The sequence below is a fragment of the Hypanus sabinus genome, chromosome 12 (genome assembly GCF_030144855.1).
Source record: "Hypanus sabinus isolate sHypSab1 chromosome 12, sHypSab1.hap1, whole genome shotgun sequence".
NCBI classification, from domain to species: Eukaryota; Metazoa; Chordata; class Chondrichthyes; order Myliobatiformes; family Dasyatidae; genus Hypanus; species Hypanus sabinus.
The window spans coordinates 38829460-38849570 of record NC_082717.1 but is presented as its reverse complement, the minus strand read 5'-3'; the positions used below and the strand labels follow the sequence as shown (position 1 = coordinate 38849570).

At 42.3% G+C, this 20111-nt stretch overlaps 2 long non-coding RNA genes across 2 annotated transcripts in view; one reads left to right on the top strand and one right to left on the bottom strand.

Moving 5' to 3' along the window:
* The window catches only part of LOC132402787 (uncharacterized), a 50638-nt gene that overhangs the window by 8905 nt on the left and 21622 nt on the right, over positions 1-20111 (bottom strand). The window lies entirely within an intron of this gene.
* Positions 12026-20111, top strand: part of LOC132402786 (uncharacterized) — a 39691-nt gene continuing 31605 nt past the window's right edge. Inside the window, exon 1 of the long non-coding RNA XR_009515079.1 lies at positions 12026-12156. This is a non-coding gene — a long non-coding RNA (uncharacterized LOC132402786). The remainder of the gene's footprint in view (positions 12157-20111) is intronic.

The following is a 20111-nucleotide window of genomic DNA, read 5'->3' as shown; positions in this document are numbered from 1 at the left end:
TCCACTACCATCTTCCACCTCCTACCACCAAGCCAATATTGCATCTAATTGGCTAGTTCATCATGGATCACATGAGTTTTATATATGGTATATGAATGTCGGTGGTTTTCAAATGGCACAAAAATTGATGTAATTGTTGATAGTTAATGAGGTAGTTCATAACAACAGAATAATATTGATCAACTGGTAAGATGGACAGAGAATGACAGATGGAATGTGATCCTGATAATTATATAATAATGGGTTTTTTTTTGGGAAGAGGAATTTAGGTGCTCTAATAAGGGTAGCATATATACTGTGAATTGGTAGGACCTAAGATGTATTGAGGAATAAAAGGATCGCAAGTTCCTAAAAGTGGCACCAGTAAATTGGAGGTGAATAAGGCACACAGGATACTTACCTTGACTGGCTGGGACATAGAGTAAGAGCATGGAGGCTTTCATGCATGTTTATAAAACACTGGTTAGGTTGCAGCTGGAAAAATGTGTGCAACACTGGTCCCCATAGTACACAAACAACCTGCATTTATACCTAGGTTGTTCATATACAGAAGTACATGTCAGCGCTGGAGAGGATACAAAGAGTGTTCACTGAGAAGGAGTGTTGCGGTTATGAGGAAAGACTGGATATGCTGGGTCCATTTTCTTTGGATGACAGGAGGGTGAGGGGGGACCTGGGGTTTACAAAATAGTGAGAGACATAGATAATAAGAAACTTTTATCCATCCCAGGAAGTTGGGATTTTTTTTTCCCTGTTTGGCACTCAGTGGTGAGCAGAGGACTGCAGGAGTCAGTGCTGGACCTGCAGCTCTTCATGATGTATATTAATGATTCAGAAGAGCGGGCTGACAGTAGCATTTCTAACTGCTGATGATGCCAAACTGAGTGGAAAAGCAGACTGTGTACATGATGCAGAGAGATTAGGTATGTTAGGCGAGTGGGCAAGGGTCTGGTAGATGGAGTACAAAGTTGGTAAATGTGAGGTCATCCGCTTTGGTAGGAAGAATAAATATCAGGTTATTATTTACACGGTGAAAGATTCCAGCATGCTGTTTTGTGGAGGGGCCTGGAGCTCTTTTTGCATGCATTGCAAAAGGTTAGTCAGGCTGCAACCATACAGGTCACTGGTGAGTCTACAGCTGGAGCACTGTGTGCACTTGTGGTCACTTTATTTGAGAAAAGATATACTGGCTTCGGAGTTGGTGCAGATGAAGTTCAGCAGGCTGATTCAGAGAGGAAGGCACTAGCCTCTGATGAGAGATTGAGTCACCAGGGACGAGACTCACCAGAAATCAGAAGAGTTGAGTTCATAGCCAGATCAGCCATGATCTAATTGAATGGCAGAGCAGGCTTGATGAAACAGATGACCTACTCGAACACCTTCGGCCCATGATGTTATGCTGACTAACATAAACCTACTCCATGATCAATTTAAACCTTCCCTCTTACATAACACTCAATTTTTCTTACAGCCATGTGCCTATCTCAATGTCTTTTAAATGTTCTTCTTGTATCAGCCTCTCCAACCACCCCTGGCAGTACATTCCAGCCACCCGCCACACCCTGTGTGTAAAGAAAAAGAAAAGAAAGCTACCTCTGAACTTTCCTCCATTCACCTTAAACTCCTGCTCCTGTTTCTGTTGTCCTAATGTCAGAGGTGTCTAAGGCTAGAGTGTATAAGTTTTAGGAGAGGAGTGGATTTGGGGGCAAACTGAGCAAGAATTTTTTTACCCAGTGAGTAGCTACCATCTAGAACACACAGACTGAGAAGCTGGTGTAGACAGGTACTCTCAGACCACTTAAGATACATCTTGATATGCCCTTGAATAGTCAAGGCATAGTAGGCTATGTAGCGAGTGCTGACAAAAGAGGTTAGCATAGATAGGTATCTAATAGCTGTCATGGACGTGCGGGCCGAATGGCTTATTTCTCTGTAGTATGACTCCACATACTACATACATACATCTGGATTGTCAGATGCTACATAAAATATTAATAACATCTATTATTGATGACTTATTAGAATAACGATTTTAGAAGTATTCTCATCAAATTTTTTTCTTGTGGCTGTTAGCAGTGATAAGTCTGAGGATAATGATTAGCTATCAAAGCTACCTTGATGAATAGTTGTTGATACAAAGAAATAATTTATTTGTTTTTATATAACATTTTTCTTGATTGCAGGATATCCCAAAGTCAGGGAAATGTGTTATTTGATCATATGCTCTAGAAAAAGGGCAGAGATCCACCAAACCGTCCGAATTTGGACCAAGTCCAGTTTCTGGAGTGTTGCTACAGCTGCGCCTGTCGTGTGGAGTGATGAGCTAATCATTAATCTCCCAATTTAAACTTGTAATTTGTGGAAAGGATCTGAGGGGTGAGGGAGGTGAGCCACTCAAAACAGAAAACAAAGTCTCTTGTTATGTTGTTAGAATACTGATATCATTAAATAATTTATACAGCATTTTTCAAGGTCCCACTGAAATGCTTTTCCTCTGCTGAAGACTCTGTATTGAGCAAGAGAACTAAAAGTGACCCATTGCTGATCCCTTGCTTATTTCCTATGAAAGACAAGGGAAGTTACTGGAATACTCCAATTATTCATTCGTTTGATGACTGACTGAGTCTTTCATCAGTAATCACTGCTGGCCCAGTTGTATCTCAGTGCTGGACAGTCCTGCCTCTGGTATCAAATTCCGCTGACCCCCTGCTCTTACCACTTCTCTGGGGTTTGCATTCGAACTTGTCATTCCTGGTTTTGGCTGACACTGCACTCTATATCTTCCTGCATGTTGGCAAAAGATGGGGATGAGTTTCCATGATTCTCCTTCTTGCCCACAATGTCTGCCATTATTGTTGACATAGCGTTTCTGCTGCTTGTTTGATAGTACTCTTTAAAAAGTCAGTTTGTTTCTCTGACCAATGGTCTGGTAACTTGTGATGTGGTTTGGTTCATAAACTATGAGTTTCCCTTAGCCATAACTCAAAATAGAGTTGCCCTCCACATGCTCATTGCAACATTAAGCTCTTAGAAATGGCACAGTAGTTTGTGTTGTTGCCGCAAATCTCCAGTGACCCAGGTTCCATCCGATCTCTGGCACACCTTGAGTGTAGGCAAGTATTGAAAAGGATTGATGGGCATGTGAACGAAAATAAGTTGCAAGTTACAGGGGAATAAGGAGAGGAGAATGAGACTGATGAGATTGCTCTATGCAGAGTAGGTATATGCCCAATGGGTCAAACAGCCTCATTTTGTGTTGAAATAAGAAAGCAATGCCAGCCGGTGGTGCAGTGGCATCTACACTGGACTTCGAGGCAAGTGCCTCCGGGTTTGAATCCCGCCAACTCCTTGCACATTTTCCATCCGTGCTGGGTTGAGCATTGAGATAGCAACTTGGCCTTGTAAAGAAATGGACAAAAATACAAAATGATGCGCCACAAGGCACAGAAAAGAAGAACAGCAAAGCAACAATAAGTAACAGAAGGAAACAGCAAAGGGAAGAGTACATGGAAGAGAAAGATTGAGCTGATGGCTGTGAAGGAGAATTTACATATGAGGAGTGATTTAAGGACTTACAGAAGGATGGGGATGGTAGCTGCTGTCCCAAATGAGCATCGAAAAGGCTGCTATAGTGAAATAAGTCCGATGAGGTTTCACTTCATTGGTGCTTCACATTGATTTTCAAAACACTTTCTAGTTTACTTTTCAATGTGGCTCAACAGCAGAGAAATTCATGAATATTTCATGACTTTCCCTAAATCTTAAACAAGCAAATCCAATAGTTAAAGGTGTGAGGAACAATTAGAAAGTGCAGATAATGTGGATAACTTCTCATGGCCTGCTGCAAGAACAGAACAGGATTAAGCCCTAGAAATGCAGGTAATTTTGCTCATTAGCTTTGTTTTATATTTGTTGGGGCAAATCACTGATTTAAAACAATCGCTGCTTTGCTGAATGGTTATCTCAGTTGTCTCTTCTAGGTTGGAACTCCTGAGATGAGAAAGGATAGCATCCTGAGACTTCTGACGCAGTTAATGAGAGCACAAAGCAGCAGTGGAAGACATTGCCCTGCTGAATTCACAGTCCTTTTAGGAGAGATATTGGAATGATGGAGGCCCAAATTCACACTGTTATCCTGACATTTTAAGCACTTCCCCACTTTCACCCTGTTGTAAACTAAATTAGCTCCTTTTTCTCTCGTTCCCACCTGTGTGACTTTTTTTCATCGTTCTTTTGCCTAAATATTTATCATCTTGTGTGTTTTTTGTCCGTTTGTTCTGATGATGCCCGAATTTCCTCAAAAACCTGTAATGAACACGCCCATAAATTTACGTGCAGGTTACTGGCTCCTTCTGCTAAAATGGTAAATTATTAAATTGGTTTATTATCGTCACAATCGCTGCTACTCAGTTAAAAACTTGTCTAGTGTATCTTTGATGCAGATCCATCAATACTGACATACTCACCATACAAAATGTAAAAATCTTCTGTGATTTCTGGTCTCCAAAATGTTCAGACAACTTAGAAACTGGCAGAGGTCTTTGACCCTCACCCACAAGAAGCTAATCTGTTGCCAACATCATTCTTTTTCTTTGCTAACTTTTGGCATTTTAAATAACAGTGATTTGGATATTATAGTGAGTAAATGGGCTACAGTTTACCATTGTACCCTTTACCACTAAGTGATATCCTTCAGCAAAATTAAAGGGTAAATTTTCTATAGGAATGAAACAGGGAATTGAGGACTAGAAAATATTGCTCCAATTATCAAGTTTGTTCCAACGCCACAGGAGTGCTGTGCATGATCTCCTGGCAAGCTTTGCCCTCTCATCAAAAAGTGGTCTCACTACAGAGAAGGTACAGCAACACACTGTGGTACTATAAATGAATGATGTTGAGAGCATAAAACACAGAAACTGGTGACTCAACCCACTCAAACCACATCACTTTCATGTTCAACAAACTTCCTCCCATCTTCTCCTGTAATTCATTCAGCAAATCTATCTTATTTTCTCTCTGTCATACTGATCACATCAATTAATTCATTTCCTTTACCTGTTTCAGCTACTCTCTGGAGGTTGCAAGCTTCATATTCTCAACACTCTCTGGGTAAGGATTTCTCCTGAATTCTATTTCAATTTCTTTGAAACTCTTGCTTTCTTGGCCTCTAGTTTGCTTTTTGTTGGGGAAAAGCCATCATGTATACACCACTTTAAAATTTAATGATTTTCATAACCACTTTTCGGCTGGGTTCAACATCCTCCTTCCAAGATAAAAGAAATCCATCCTCTTTATCCTTTCCCAACAGGCGCTCCTATATCCCTGTTATTTGGTGGTCAGAATTCCAAATATTCTCTGGGTGGTCTAACCGCATTGGATTCAAGTTTAGTATAAGTTCTGTAGCTTTGAATTTTATCTCAAGAAATAAAGACATTATTTTGTTATGGCATTTTCCTGATCTGAAACTTTTAGTAATTTGTATGTATTTACTCTCACATTGTATAGTCTTTCTATCTTTTAACTCTTTAATCTCTATTTTGTCATTTTCTGTTTCCCATATCTATGTTATGCTAATATTTAGTAATTGAATTTCAATCATTAAGTTTAACTTGTTGCAGTTTAGAACATTAATTCCAAATTGATATGGTCGGTAAATTTTCTTCTTGTTCCAAAGACCAAAGAAACGATTGTGGACTTCAGGAAGGTGAAAACTGACCACTCCTCAACTTCTCGGTGAAAAGAATTAGGAGCACCAAATTTCTGGGATTGCACATAACAGACACATCCACCTGGTCCCTCAATATCACCCCTTTGGTCAAGAAAGCACAACAGCATCTTCACTTCCTCAGGAGATTGATGCAAGTGAGGACTCCCCCACCCCCCCGGTACCCCACATTCTAACCAGTTTTTACAGGAGCACTATTGACAGCATTTTGACTAGCTGCATCACCATCTGGTACATGAATTGCGTATGTACAGCCCTTTGCTTTGTCAATGACTCCTCCCATCTATTGAACAATCTCTTTGACCTATCGGGCAGGAGGTACTGTAGCATTAGGACAAGATCTGTTAGGATGGGAAACAGCTTCCTCCCCAGGCTGTGAGACTACTCAACTCTCTGCCACCACCCAGGTCTCATCACGCATGAAGCACCAGTAATGTTATCCTATTTACTTTTTAACTCGTGTTGTAAATGCACTTCATTATTTGTTAATTTGCTAGTGGTAATAATACTTTCTGTGAGTTATATGTACTGTGTTGTGCACTTTGGTCTGGAAGAACATTGTTTCATTTGACCAACTTGAAGTTTTATTAATATAAATGGTAAATAACAGAGGTCCCAGCATAGGACATCTTATAGGACCTTGCATTTCTGTCCTTCACTATTTTCTTTGCTTATTAGTGGCATGGTAGTGTAGTGGTTAGCCCAACACTTTACAGCACCAGCGACCTGGTTCAATTGCCCCCGCTGCCTGTAAGGAGTTTGTACATTCTCCCCATGACCGCATGGTTTTCCTCTGAGTGTTTCGGTTTCCTCCCATAATCCAAAGATGTACTGGCTCATTGTAAGTTGTCCCGTGATTAGGTTAGAGTTAAAATGGGAGTTGCTGGGTGACGAAGCTCGAAGGGGAGGGGGCATATTCCATGTTGTATCTTTATAAATAAATAAATAACCAACCGTTCACTCTGCTTGCTTGATCTGTCTCTGATACTATGCAGGACTGTTAAACTCATTTTGGAAATCTATGTGTTACACTGCTTCATTATCCTTGTCTATTACCTTCTCTCTTACCTCTTCAGGTAAATTAATCAGACTGGTCTAACAGAATTTCTTTTTGAAATTATAAAGTACTATGTTTATTATAATAGTTTTCAGATAATTATTTAAAATTCTGCTCATTATACTCCATATTGCTTGCCATTATTGTTCCATTTTATTTATCTTGATTCAAGATTCAATCTCTTAAAATCACCTTTTCTCCCAAGTAAACAACGTGTTGACCTTTTCTCCTAACTACTTTCCCTGTCTTTGTCATACTTCTTTCATTCTCATAGGTTATCCTAAAACTTTTGTAAACCTCTCCCAGTTTTTGGCTCACTTGTGGAGGGTAACTGAATTGTCTCTGATTGTCCAATTAACATGATTGTCTTCAGTGATGAGCTCCTAAAAGTTCAAGGAATTAATGCAACAGATGGTAACCTGCCCAAGTGGCTGTTGTCCTTCGGCATTAATATCAACCATTATGAAATGCCTTGAGTGGCTGATCATGGAGCACATTAAGGCCTTTCTTCTGGCTACATTGCACCCTTTCCAGTTTGCTTAGCGCTTGGATTGATCCACTGATGATGCCCTAGCCTCTGCTCCTCACTCTGTCCTATCCCACCTGGAAAATGGGTTCGTATATGTCAGGTTGCTATTTATAGACTTCACTGTGGGATTTAACACCATCATACCCCAGAATGTGGTAGGGAAGCTGATGGTATGAACATCAATTTCTCCAAGGTTGGGTAAGATTTCCCCTCCCCTTCCCCCTCCCCCTCTTCATTTCAAAATCCCCACAAAAGGATTTCGTATTTACAACATGCATTCCGTGGCCACTTTATTGGGTAACTCCTGGACCCAATAAAGTGGCCACTGAGTGTACATAATCATGTACCTAATAAGTCCATACTTTTCCAAATATGTCATGACCAAGTACTGCTTTTGTTCCTTTAGCTTGGCAAAATTAAAAAGAAAATACGGTATTTAACTGCAAAATGGTAAATCGCAGCAACCATTTAAAATATTGTCTCTAAGACATAAGAGCAGAATTAGGCCATTCAGTCCATAGAGTCTGCTCCACCATTCCATCATGGCTGATTTATTATTATTCTCAACTCCATTCTCCTGCCTTCTCTCCGTAATCTTTGATGCCTGATTAATCAAGAACCTACTAACCTCCACTTTAAATATGCCCAATGACTTGGCCCACTGTCTGTGGCAATGAATTCTTCAGACTCACCACCCTCTGACTAAAGAAATTTTTCATCATCTCTGTGTTAAATGGATGTCCCTCAATCCTGAGTCTCTGCCCTCTGGTCCCAGACTCTCCAATTACAGGAAATATTCTCAGTAGATCCTCTCCACATCCACTCTACCTAGTGCTTTCAATATTTGAGATGTTTCAATGAGATGCTCCTCATTCTTCTAAACGCCAGTGAGTACAGGGCCAGAGCCATCAAACAATCCTCTTATATTAGCCTTTTCATTCCTGAAATCATTCTCGAGAAACTTCTCTAGACCCTTTCCGATACCAGCACATTCTTCCTTAGATGAGGGGCCCAAAACTGCTCACAATACTCCAAGTGTGGTCTGACTGATGTCTTATAAAGCTTTAGCATTACATCCTTGCTTTCTATTCTAGTCCTCTTGAAATGAGTTCAATCATTATATTTGCCTTCCTTTCCATTGACTCAACCTGCAAGTTAACCTTCAGGGAATCCTACACAAGGACTCCTAAGTCCTTCTGCACCTTTGATTTTTGAATTTTCTCCTCATTTAGAAAATAATCCACATCTTTATTCCTTCTGCCAAAGTGCATAACCTTGCACTTCACCCAATCTGTCCATGTCTTTCTGTAGACATCCTGCTTTCTCAGCTCTATCAGCCCCTCCACCTATCTTCGCTTTGTCCTCAAACTTGGTCACACATCCATCAATTCCTTCGTCCAAATCATTGACATATAATGTGAAAAGAAGTGGTCCCAACTCCGACTCATGCAACACCCCCTTTTATTTGACTCTTTGCCTCCTGCAAGTCCTACAATCTTCTATCCATGCTCGTATCTTTCCAGTAATACTATGGGCTCTTATCTTGTTAAACAGCTTCCTGTGCAGCACCTTGTGAAAGGCCTTTTGAAAGTCCACATAATCAACATCCACTTACTCTCCTTTGTTTATCCTGCTTGTTATTTCCTCAAAGGTTTCAAACATATTTGTGAGACACAATTTCCCCTTTTGGAAGCCATGCTGATTTTGGCCTATTTTATCAGGTGCCTCCAAGTACCCTGAAACCTCATCCTTAATAATAGACTCCAACATCTTTCCAACCACTGAAGTCAGACTCATTAGCCTATATTTTCCTTTCTTTTGCCTCTCTCCCTTCTTAAGAGTGGAGTAGCATTTGCAATGTTTGAGTCCTCATGAACCATTCCAGAAACTTCTGATGTGCGAAAGGTCATTGCTGATGGCCTCCACAATCTATTCTGCTCCCCCTATCAGAACCCTGGGTGTAGTTAATCTGACTTGGCTAACTTCAGACTTTTCAGCTTCCAAGCATTATCTCCTTAGTAATAGCAACGATACTTCTGCCCCTGACAATCTGCTGGTGTCTTCTACAATGAAGACTGAGGTAATATACATGAAGATCGTCTACCATTGCTTTGTCCCCCATTACTACTCTCCAGCATCATTTTTCAGCAGGCCAATATCCACTCTTGCCTCTCTTTTACTCTTTGTACTCAATAAAAACTTTTTGTATACTGTTTTATGTTATTGGCTATCTTACCTTCATATTTCACCTTTTCTCTCTTTATGGCCTTTTCTAGCTGCCTGTTGGTTTTAAAAAGTTTCCCAATCCCCTAACTTCCACTAATTTTTGCATTATTTTATGCCCTCTCCTTTGTTTTTATGCCGGCTTTGAGGTCTCTTGTCAGCTCCGGTTGCATCATCCTCCCTTCAGAATACTTCTGTACCTTTGAGATGTATTTTTCCTGCACTTCCAGATTCCCCCAGAAACACCAGCCTTCGCTCTTCTGCCGTCATTTCTGCTAGTGTTCCTTTCCAATCAACTTTTGCCAGCTCCTTTCTCATGCCTCTGGAATTCCTTTTACTCCAGTGTAATACTGATACATCTGACTTCAGCTTCTCCTTCTCAGACATATCATACTATGATCACTGCCTCCAAAGGGTTCCTTCACCCTAAGCTCCCTAATGAAATCTGAAGTCATTACATAATACACAAGCCAGAATTACCGTTCCCATTGTGGGCTCAACCACAACCTGTTCTAAAAAGCCACCTTGTAGGCATTCTACAAATTCCCTCTCTTGGGATCCAGCACCAACCTAATTTTCCCAATCTACCTGCATATGAAATTCCCCATGATTATTGCAAAATTGCATTTTTTACATGCCTTTTCTATCTTCTGTTTGTACCACACCCTGGCTGCTATTCAGAAGCCTGTATATAACTCCTATCAGGGTCTTTTTATCCTTACTGTTTCTTAACTCTACCCACAAGGATTCTACATCTTCTAATCTTCTAACCTCTTTCAAAGGATTTAATTTCATGTTTTACCAACAAAGACCTTTCAATATAATGTGTTTCCTTGGATGTTAAGCTTCCAACTATTATCTTCTTTCAGCCGCAACATATTGATGCCCACAATATCATACCTGCCAATCCCTAACTGTGCTGCTAGATCATCTACCTTATTCTGTATACTGCATACATTCAAATACAATACCTTCAGTCCTGTACTCATCACCCTTTTTGATTTTGCTCCCATGTTACATTTCAACTCATCCCACTGACTGCAATTTTGCCCTATTATCTGTCTGTCCTTCCTCACAGTCTCACTACATACTGCATCTAGTTGTATACCAACTGCCCCATCCTCAGCCCTTGCCCTGTCCACTTTGTCACCAACACTGCCAGATACGATGGAAGTAAAGCTAAAGCCAAACTTAATATTAGGATAACACGGGAAAATCCTTTGTAGTAATCATTAGAACAGGACCTGTGACTTGCTGAGTTCAAGCTGAAAGTCTTTTTTTAAATTATCCCACTTTCTAGAATGAAATGAAGATTTTTCATTTGGAATTCAGCTGCAAGTTGGTACAGTACAAGCACAATCATCAGAAATTACTGCCTACATACCTACATACCTGCTAAACATCAGCTGCTTGTCCAAATTAATTTGCTAAGGCATCAGTGGTGAAGCTATGGCACGAGTGCCCAAGAAGGTGTACACAAACCTTTTGCTGCCATCCGGTGTGCAGTGGTGTCAAAAGTGAGGCAAGGAAAGAAAATATTTTTACCTAAGCTGCAAAAGTCTGCTCCTTGGAACTCCCCCTGCTTCTGATACAAATGCTTGGACCTGCACAGCTAGAAACAGGCTTCACATGTCTACTAAACCAGATGATATTGTTTTCACTAGCATTGTGGCAATATTTCAATTATAGATGTATGAAATGAACTGGTAAATCAGAGGCTGGCAGCTCTTTCCATCTACTCAAGTGTGAGCTAAAAACGGGCCTGTAACCCTAGAGGGTTTTTCTCTTTAATGCCAGAGGAGGAAGTAAAACATGTACAGTATAAGGAGTTGGATTCTAAGTTTAATGTGCTCTCTACCAGTAGCAGGAATTTCTGTCATGCTGAGAGAAGCACAGAAGCCTTCACAGTTATGCCCCATTACTAATACATTTAACCTTGACTGGATAAGAGAGGGGCAATTGACTTCGATGGAATGAATTGCACCAGTGGAGAATGACACACTGATACTATGATATAATATTTAAAGTGCTAATGATGGGCAAAGATGGGCAAATATTAAGAGTGTGGAGCTCGTGACTGGAGGTTTGTCAAAGTTTTAGATGACAAGCAGAATCTTTGCAAACTTCTATTAAAGTAGTGGTGCTGCTGTGCTTTTGAAATGGCACTTATGTACTGGGCCCAGGAGAGGAACTCTGAAATGCTAACAGTGGAGAATTTAAAGTTGTTAACTCCCTCCATCTCTGATTCTCCAGTGAGGACTGGCTCAAGGATCTCCAGCTTCCTCCCCCCCCCCCCCCCCGAAGTCAATCATCAGCTTCCTGGTCTTGTTAACATTGTTGTTGTGTCACCACTGATTTAGATATTCAGTCTCCCTCCTATATGCTGATTCATCACCACCTGTGATTCGCCCAACGACAGTGGTGGTGTCAGCAAACTAAAATCTGGCATTGGAGCTGTGCTTAGCCTCACAGTCATAAGTGTAAAGTGAGTAGAGCAGTGGGTTAAGCACTCAGCCTTGTGGTGTACCTGTGCTGATGGAGATTGTGGAAGAGACGTTTTTGCCAATCCAAAATGACTGTGGTCCGCAAGTGAGGAAACCAAGGATCCAGTTGCACAAGCAGGTATTGAAGCCTACGTATTGAAGTTTATAGATTTGAGAGGATGATAGTATTGAACGCTGAGCTCTGGTCAGTAGAGAGCATCATGTTGTATGCATCTTCACTGTCCAGCTGTTTCAGGATTGAGTGTATAGCCCATGAAATGGCACCTTCTGTTGAACTGTTGTGATGGTAGGCAAACTGAGTGGATCTACTTCACTTCTCAGGCACGAGTAAGTATGTTTCATCATCACCCCCCTCAAGACACTTCATCACAGGGGTTGTAAGTGCTACTGGATAATAGTCATTGAGGCTTGTTGCCATGTTCTTCTCAGGCACCAGTATAACTGAAGTCTGCTTGAAGCAGGCAGATACCTCAGACTGCCCAAGTGAGAGAATAAAGACAGTGGTGAACACTCCAGTTAGTTATAGGAATAAGTCTTTAGCACTTGGCCTGGTACCCTGTATGGGCCAGATTCCTCCCATGGATTCACTCTCCTGAAGGATGCTTTCATGTCAGCCTCAGAGACTGAAATTACAAGCCGTCGGGTTCTGTGGGAATTTGTGAAGGTGCCTCGATAGTCAAAGTGAGCATAAAAGGCACTGAGCTCATCTGGAAGTGAAACCTTGTTGTCACCGATGTCGCTTGGTTTCAGTTTGTAAGTGATAGCATTTAAGCCCTGCTCAACTATTGAGTTTGGTCCTGCATTGCCACTTAGCATAAGAGATGGTTTTCCTGAGATTGTGTCTGGACCTTTTATAGTTTGCTTGGTCGTCAGACCTGAATGCCACTAATCTGGCTCTCAGCAGATTCACCCAGCGCTTTCGGTTAGAGAAGAGTCTACGATTGTTTTTTATAAAGTCCGTGACAACTGTGGTGTTTTCATTCAGTGGTCAGGTGGGTAAACAATGGTGTTCATGCATAATCCTTTCAGATTAGTTGCCCTGAGAAGTCTGAATGCATGGTCAGTGAGGGCATGATCTCTGTGCAATGCTAAATTGTGTTTGGAATATTTTTTGAATACAGAGTACTCTATAACCAAAACAGAGAAACATTAGCATAGAAATGTGTTGGAATAGGTTAGTTCTGAACCACCTCATCAGTTTCAGAGCATAAACTGGAGATTCAACAGTGCTGAAGAATTTGAGAAAAATTGTATTGTAGTCTGTTTGAATATACTTTTTTCTTCAGCGGTTTGATTGAGGCACGACTGCGCAAGCATGTGGCTGTCTGCCAGTGAGAACAGCGAGAAGAATTTAAAAGGAGACAGCTTTAGAGAGTGGGCATCAGAGTACAGGGACACAGGGTAGGAAGGCTTTGACGATAAAGGGTTGAGGTGAGGTAGGTTGCCTGTGTAGAATACAGACAGGAAGAATGTGTGTGAGGCCGGTGTTCTGTGCTTGACGTCAGATGTGGGAAGTCCAGGAGACTCCCAGCCTCCCGGACGGCCACATCTGTGTCAGGTGTGTTGAGCTGCAGCTCCTTTAGGGACCGTGGTAGGGAACTGAAGGTGCAGCTTGATGACCTTTGTCTGGTCAGGGAGAGTGACGAGGTGATAGATAGGAACTATAGGCAGGTAGTCACACTGGGGCCTCGGGAGACAGATAAGTGGGCAACAGTCAGGAGAGGGAAGGGCAGTAGTCAGAGACTAGAGAGCACCCCTGTGGCTGTCAATAAATACTCTGAGTACTGTTGGGGGAACGGCCTACCTCTGGCCACACCTCTGGCACAGAGTCTGGCCATGTGGCTCAGAAGGGTAGGGAAGGAAGAGCATAGCAGCAGTGACTGGGGACTCTATAGTTAGGGGGTCAGACAGGTGATTCTGTGGACACGGGAAAGAAACATGGATGGCAGTTTGCCTCCCAGGTGCGAGGGTCCGGGATGTTTCTGATTGTGTCCAAGAAATCCTGAAGTGGGAAGGAGAACAGCCAGAGGTTGTGGTACATACTGGTAGCAATGACGTAGGCAGGAAAAGGGCGGAGGTCCTGAAAGCAGACTACAGGGAGTTAGGAAGGAAGTTGAGAAGCAGGACAACAAAGGTAGTAATCTCGGGATTACTGCCCGTGCTACATGGCAGTGAGTATAGGAATAGAGTGAGAATAAATGAGTGGCTGAGGGATTGGAGCAGGGGGCAGGGATTCAGATTTCTGGATCACTGGGACCTCTTTTGGGGCAGGAATGACCTGTACAAAAAGGACGGGTTGCACTTGAATCCCAGGGGGGGGCAATAACCTGGTGGGGAGGTTTGCTAAGGCTCCTGGGGAGAGTTTAAACTGGGATTGCTGTGGGTGGGAACCAAACTGAAGAGATGGAGGAAGTGACGGTTGGCTCACAAATAGAGAAAGCTTGGAGACAGTGTGAGAGGGAGGATAGGCAGGTGATAGAGAAGGGATGCGATCAGACTGATGGTTTGAGGTGTGTCTATTTTAATGGAAGGAGTATCATGAACAAATCGGAAGAGCTTAGAGCCATTACAGAGACTTGGACGGCTCTGGGGCAGGAATGGCTACTTAGAGTGCCAGGCTTTAGCTGTTTCAGAAAGGACAGAGAGGGAGGCAAAAGAGGTGGGGGTGTGGCACTGTTGATCAGAGATAGTGTCACGGCTGCAGAAAAGGAGGAAGTCATGAAGGGATTGTCTACGGAGTCTCTGTGGGTGGAGGTTAGAAACAGGAAGGGATCATTAACTCTACTGGGTGTTTTTTATAGACTATTCTATAGTAACAGGTACATCAAGGAGCAGATAGGGAGGCAGGTTCTGGAAAGCTGTAATAATAACAGGGTTGCCGTGATGGGAGATTTTAATTTCCCAAATATCGATTTGCATCTCACTGGAGCGAGGGGTTTAGATGGGGTACAATTTGTTAGGTGTGCTCAAGAAGGTTTCCTGACACAATATGTGGATAAGCCTACAAGAGGAGAGGCTGTACTTGATCTGCTATTGGGAAATGAACCTGGTCAGGTGTCAGGTCTCTCAGTGGGAGAGCATTTTGGAGATAGTGATCACAATTCTATTTCTTTTACCATAGCATTGGAGAGGGACAGGAACAGACGCGTTAGGAAAGCGGTTAATTGTGGTAAGGGGAAAAATGAGGCTATCAGGCAGGAACTTGGAAGCATAAATTGGGAACAGATGTTCTCAGGGAAATGTACGGAAGAAATGTTCAGGGGATATTTGCATGGAGTTCTGCATAGGTATGTTCCAATGAGACAGGGAAAGGATGGTAGGGTACAGGAACCGTGGTATACAAAGGCTGTTGTAAATCTAGTCAAGAAGAAAAGAAGAGCTTAAGAAAGGTTCAAAAAAACTAGGTAATGATTGCGATCTCGAGGAATATAAGACTAGCAGGTAGGAGCTTAAGAAGGAAATTAGGAGAGCCAGAAGGGGCCATGAGAAGGCCTTGGTGGGCAGGATTAAGGAAAACCCCAAAGCATTCTACAAGTATGTGAAGAGCAAGAGGATAAGATGTGAAAGAATAGGACCAATCAAGTGTGACAGTGGAAAAGTGTGCATGGAACCCGACGAGATAGCGGAGGTACTTAATGAGTACTTTGCTTCAGTATTCACCATGGAAAAGGATCTTGGTGAATGTAGGGATGACTTACAGTGGACTGAAAAGCTTGAGCATGTAGATATTAAGGAAGAGGATGTGCTGGAGCTTTAGGAAAGCATCAAGTTGGCTAAGTCATGGGACTAGACGAGATGTACCCCAAGCTACAATGGAGGCGAGGGAGGAGATTGCAGAACATCTGGTGATGATCTTTCCATTATCAATGGGGATGGGAGAGATTCCGGAGGATTGGAGGGTTACGGATGTTGTTCCATTATTCAAGAAATGGAGTAGAAATTGCCCAGGAAATTATAGACCAGTGAGTCTTACTGCAGTGGTTGGTAAGTTGATGGAGAAGCTCCTGAGAGGCGGAATTTATGAACATTTGGAGAGGCATAATATGATTAGGAATAATCAGCATGGCTTTGTCAAAGGCAGGTCATGCCTTACGAGCCTGATTGAATTTTCTGAGGATGTGACTAAACACCTTGATGAAGGTAGAGTAGTAGTTGTAGTGTATATGGATTTCAGCAAGGCATTTGATAAGGTACACCATACAAAGCTTATTGAGAAAATAAGGAGGCATGGGATCCAAGGGGACATTGCTTTGTGGATCCAGAAATGGCTTACTCACAGAAGGTAAAGAGTGGTTGTAGATGGGTCATATTCTGCATGGAGGTTGGTCACCAGTGGTGTGTCTCAGGGAGCTGTTCTGGGACCCCTACTCTTTGTAAGTTTTATAAAAGACCTGGATGAAGAAGTGAAGGGATGAGTTAGTAAATTTGCTGAAGACACAAAGGTTGGGGGTGTTGTGTATAGTGTGGAGAGCTGTCAGAAGGACATTGGTAGGATGCAATACTGGGCTGAGAAGTGGCAGATGGAGTTCAACCCAGATAAGTATGAGGTAGTTCATTTTGGTAGGTCAAATATGATAGCAGAATATAATATTAATGATAAGACTCTTGGCAATGTGGAGGATCAGAGGGATCTTGGGGATGGGTCCATAGGACACTCAAAGCTGCTGCTTTGAGAGGTAATGTTGCTGCTATTTAGGACCCTGGTCAGACCCCACTTGGAGTAGGGTGCAGAGGAGATTTACAAGGATGTTGCCTGGATTGGGGAGCATACCTTATGAGAATAGGTTGAGAGAGCTCCACCTTTTCTCCTTGGAGTGGCAGGATGAGAGGTGACCTGATAGAGCAGTATGAGATGATGAGAGATATTGGTTGTGTGGATCATCAGGTTTTTTCCCAGGGCTGAAGTGGCTAGCACAAGAGGGCACAGTTTTAAGGTGCTTGGAAGTAGGAGGAGATGTCAGGGGTAAGTTTTTTACTTGAAGAGGGATGAGTGCGTGGAATGGGATTCTGGTGACGGTGGTGGAGGTGGTATGATAGGGTCTTTTAAGAGACTCCTGGATAGGTATATGGAGCTCAGAAAAATAGAGGGTCATGGGTAACCCTGGGTAATTTCTAAGGTAAGGACGTGTTTGGCAGGGCTTTGTAGGCTGAAGGGCCTGTATTGTGCTGTAAGTTTTTGATGTTTCTATGTTTCTATATTCATAAATACTAAGCTAAAACTAAGGTTCTTTGAAGTAAGTTGCTTACTTTAATTCCAGACACTCATCAGGACAATTACAACTTTACCAGCATCCAGAGGAATGCAGACCTATCCTGTTTGTCCTCCAGAATTGGATAGCATAGCTTTCTCTTTTACAGCAGGAAATATAATAACTTACTGTAATTATGCTTCTTGTGAGAAAGAGCCCATTGTGATTTCATGAAGCAAAATTTTGTAAGAGAAGAAAGTTACCTCATGGATCCATTTAAAGAAAATAAATTAGTCTGAGACAGGAAGAAGGTTAAAAAAATCATACTGACCACGAGTTATTTAAAATTTTGTTGCAAACTAGATGCTAGTGTCACAGTGAAGCTTTGCATTAAGAATGACCTTTTGCTACTAAGTCTCTTTGGAATGTAATTATTTTAAGTTCCAGCTGTACTGCCTTGAACTTTATTGGAACGTAATTATTATAAATGCACTGGTGGTAATCCTTTGCTGATTAAAAGTGCAAAGTTTTGTTCCCTTTATTAAATCCTTCAATTCCTTCTTAATCTAATTACGGCCTTGTTGCCTCCTCTGCTTTCCTCAGTTCAGTTTTCTCTTTCATGTTGAGCTCACATTATCTTCAGCTACCTTCATGCGTGTCATTGATTGTGAAATAAAAATCCCTCAAACTAACTGCTGGATTTATAAAATTATGGGGGCAGGTTGGCTGTGGTAAATTCAGAAACTACAGTGAACAGGCCAATAGTTGGCATTTAGAAATGATGACTATTATGGGCTTATAGTAAAATCACATTGAAATGATAATTCCTTCTTTATTTCTAAGGGTTTCTCTTAAAGCCTCCCTGCTTATCTTCATTCCCCATCCCCCTCTCCTCTCCTAGTACTGCAGTGATATTCTTCTAATCAATAGTGCAAATCCTCCTCCTCTCTTTCATCTCTATCATTGCTACTCCAGAATATTGAGCTCACAACCCTGGCCATCCATCAACTATGTTTCTGAAGTAGCTGTAACATCACAATTCCATGTGCCAATCCACCTGCCTTACCCACAAAGCCTCCAGCTTTAAATTGGAGGAGATGGCAGTTGAATGCGTGGCTGAGGAGTTGGTGCAGGGGGCAGGGTTTTAGATTTTTGGATCATTGGGATCTCTTCTCAGGGAAGGTGGGACCTGTACAGATTGGATGGGTTGCACCTGAACTCGAGGGGGAAGAATATCCTTGCTGGTAGGTTTGCTAGCATGGTTTGGGAGGGTTTAAACTAATTTGCAAGGAGGATGTGACCCAGAGCGATAGAGCAGTGAAAGAAGTGCATGGAGTAAAGCCAGATCTAACATATAGAGAGGCTTTGAGGAAAGAGCAGCAGAATAAAGGGTATAAAGGTAGTAAGGTAGAAGGGCTAAAGCGTGTGTACTTCAATGCAAGAAGCATCAGGAACAAAGGTGATGAACTGAGAGCTTGGATACATACATGGAATTATGATGTAGTGGCCATTACAGAGACTTGGCTGGCACCAGGGCTGGAGTGGATTCTCAATATTCCCGGATTTCAGTGCTTTAAAAGGGATAGAGAGGAGGGAAGGGGAGGAGGGGTGGCATTACTGGTCAGGAATACTATTACACCTGCAGAAAGGGTGGGTAATGTAGCAGGATCCTCTTTTGAGTCAGTATGGGTGGAAGTCAGGAACAGAAAGGGAGCAGTTGCTCTACTGGGGGTACTCTATAGGCCCCCTGGTAGCAGCAGAGATACCGAGGAGCAGATTGGGAGGCAGATTTTGGAAAGGTGCAAAAATAACAGGGTTGTTATCATGGGTGACTTTAACTTCCCTAATATTGATTGGCACTTGATTAGTTCCAAGGGTTCAGATGGGGCAGAGTTTGTTAAGTGTGTCCAGGATGGATTCCTGTCACAGTATGTTGACAGGCCGACTAGGGGGAATGCCATACCAGATCTAGTATTAGGTAACGAACCAGGTCAGGTCACAGATCTGTCAGTGGGTGAGCATTTGGGGAACAGTGATCACCGCTCCCTGACCTTTAACATTATCATGGAAAAGGATAGAATCAGAGAGGACAGGAAAATTTTTAATTGGGGAAGGGCAAATTATGAGGCTATAAGGCTAGAACTTGCAGGTGTGAATTGGGATAATGTTTTTGCAGGGAAATGTACTATGGACATGTGGTTGATATTTAGGGATATCTTGCAGGATGTTAGGGATAAATTTGTCCTGGTGAGGAAGATAAAGAATGGTAGGGTGTAGGAACCATGGGTGACAAGTGAAGTGGAAAATCTAGTCAGGTGGAAGAAGGCAGCATACATGAGGTTTAGGAAGCAAGGATCAGATGGGTCTATTGAGGAATATAGGGTAGCAAGAAAGGAGCTTAAGAAGGGGCTGAGAAGAACAAGAAGGGGTCATGAGAAGGCCTTGATGAGTAGGGTAAAAGAAAACCCCAAGACATTCTTCAGTTATGTGAAGAACAAAAGGATGACAGGAGTGAAGGTAGGACCGATTAGAGATAAAAGTGGGAAGATGTGCCTGGAGGCTGTGGAAATGAGCGAGGTCCTCAATGAACACATCTCTTCGGTATTCACCAATGAGAGGGAACTTGATGACAGTGAGGACAAAATGAGTGAGGTTGATGTTCTGGAGCATGTTGATATTAAGGGAGAGGAGGCGTTGGAGTTGTTAAAATACATTAGGACGGGTAAGTCCCCGGGGCCTGACGGAATATTCCCCAGGCTGCTCCACAAGGCAAGGGAATATTGCTGAACCTCTGGCTAGGATGGTTATGTCCTTGTTGTCCACAGGAATGGTACCAGAGGATTGGAGGGAGGTGAATGTTGTCCCCTTGTTCTAAAAAAGTAGT